A 2,502-nucleotide genomic window follows, 5' to 3' on the forward strand; every position below is an offset into this window, starting at 1 on the left:
AAAAAAAAAAGGAAGAAAATTAGCTGAAAGCAACAAAAAAAAATCAAACTAGAGAGTGACTTGTTAAAGATACCTGAGCAGTAGCAGCAAAAGCTCGCAAAACTACGTCGCATCAAAACAATGGAAACCACATTAATTTTTGCAACACCTCTCTCTCTCTCTCTCTCTCTCTCTAAGTGAAATTTCCACCGCTTTCTTTTTTTCTTTTTTTTTGTTCTTTAGTAATAACAAAAATCGCCAAAAGCTTCAATCATTGAACCAAAACTCAAACCCTAGACTTTTGCTTTTTCCTTTTTGAGGGATTTTTTTGCTAAATCGAAGATGAACCGACCGAACCGGATGAACAGAATTCCAAGGAAGGAGGAGAGAGAAATGAGAAGAAACTCGAGTTTAGAGTGACAGAGGGGGCGAGAGAGCCTAATAGATGATGGAATGAATGATGGAGCTTATTTATATCTTCTTTCTATATTCCAACATTTTTTCTGAGTCAAATCTTTTATTCTTTTTTCTTTGCAATAAAAAACTCTCTCTTTTTTTTAACCTTTTTTTTTCTTATTTTTATCTGTTCTATCCAAATCAAAAAAAATCAAATGTACATCGAACTGGTACAGACTCTGAAATCATTTGTAACGACTCAAGTCCAATCACTTATCTAGTAATTTTTAGCCTAAACCACGCGATCCTTAAAAATTTAAACTCAAGTTGCTAGTAGTGATAGGTTTTGATTATTATATTAGTCTTAACAATCACATTCACATCAGATATGAGATATTGAGTATCGTAAATAATTAGCTTACTAAACCTAAATTTAAGTTGATTTTGAGAACATTATAAATAAAATCACATAGCATGATTTGAATGAGAGAAATATATGCTGATATGATGAAATAACAATTTTACTTATTGAGTTAATCCTTCTTGTTATAATATTGTTCAATTAAAGTGGCATAAAACGCTACAATGTCAAAGAGTATGTTTTTAGCTAAATTTAATGCACTACTTGTATCTTACATTTCTTTCTTATAGAAGATAAAAATAGTTCTCTTTTTATCTTTGAAGGAATTGTTTTAGCCTTTGAAACTCTATTTTAAATTTTAATAAATTATTATAAAAATAATAAATCCTTGAAAAATGGCTAAACAAATGGCAACATAAAGGTTATGTATATTTTTATTTTAATTTAATGTCTAGAAAACATTAAACAAAAATAATATTTTTAACAAAAAATGTTTTATCAATACAAATGTATCTCTTTCATTTTTAATGTTTGAAAACTAATAATCATAATATCACTTGTTATTTCATTCATAATTTCAATGTACTAGGCATTCCACAATGGAAAAAGTGGCAATCAATTATGGCACGAGTTTTCTTTGGGACCACATCATTAATTTTTAATCAACCCTCCCTAGTCAAATATAATAATTAGAAATAAAAAATTATATAAAATCCAACGGTCTAAGTAACAGTACTATAAATTATTTTTAAAAAAATATGGTACAAACCCACTACGATGTTGTCACACACATGGCATGAGTCAATGCAATTTGCTAATTGTTGGATTTGAGCACTATAGTAGAAATTATGTGCTTATATTTTTTTTATAATTAAAAGAATGAAATTTGAATCTTATTCTTTAAATAAAAGATCATATAATAATCAATAAATCAAATATTTAAATGTATTTACATTTAATTCTTTCAAGTTTCAAGTATTACTTTCTCACTTTAGTCCAAAAATATTAGGACAACCTTTTCTTTTTGTTTTTATAATTGAATTTGCTTTAATGTTTATTTTTTAAAACAATTCTTTGTTTCAAGAAAATAAGAATATAAATTATTTTGGTTATTTTTAAGTGCTTTTATAAATTTTACCTCTATTTGTTTTAAACCTGATAATTTTGAACAAGACACATTAACATAAACTTAGCAATTCGTGTTAACATGTCGTAAACGTATTAGATACGATTAAATATAAAATATGTTAAGATTAAATACAAACACGACACGTTTAATATTCACATCTTAAATTTAAAACACGCACACGTATACGTTTAATATACATGTAACACGACACGATTGACACGTTTATTAAACGTGTTAATATACAACACAACACGATTAATAACACGTTTAACACGATTAACACGATTAAATAAAAATATTTACAATTAAATATAATTTTATTATTTAAATTTAAAATCTATAATTATAAAAATAATTATAAAAACAAAAATAATAATAATATCAAATAATCACCAAAAGTTAAAAATTATGGTTGAACATGTATAATTACATTATACTTTTTATAAAATTAAAAAAAACTTATTAAAATAATTATTTAAAATTATTTATATAAAGTTAAAAGTTTGTTTGATATTTTTATCTTTTATTTTTATGAGAAATAAATGCAAAAGAAAAAACAAAAATTAACATTCTTTATCTAAATTTCAAGAATTTTGACAAGTGTCTAGTTAATGGATGCCTAAGGTATTTGTTAAGG

The 2,502-nt window shown here is 25.1% G+C and overlaps 1 protein-coding gene across 2 annotated transcripts in view; it reads right to left on the reverse strand.

Moving 5' to 3' along the window:
* Nucleotides 1-439, reverse strand: part of LOC18611577 (ABC transporter D family member 1) — a 17,200-nt gene extending 16,761 nt beyond the window's left edge. For both annotated transcript variants that reach the window (XM_018127013.1, XM_018127008.1), the window contains exon 1: nucleotides 74-439. The gene's annotated coding sequence lies outside the window, so the exon portion shown is untranslated. The remainder of the gene's footprint in view (nucleotides 1-73) is intronic.

This window comes from Theobroma cacao, chromosome 1, assembly GCF_000208745.1.
Source record: "Theobroma cacao cultivar B97-61/B2 chromosome 1, Criollo_cocoa_genome_V2, whole genome shotgun sequence".
In the NCBI taxonomy this organism is placed as follows: Eukaryota; Viridiplantae; Streptophyta; class Magnoliopsida; order Malvales; family Malvaceae; genus Theobroma; species Theobroma cacao.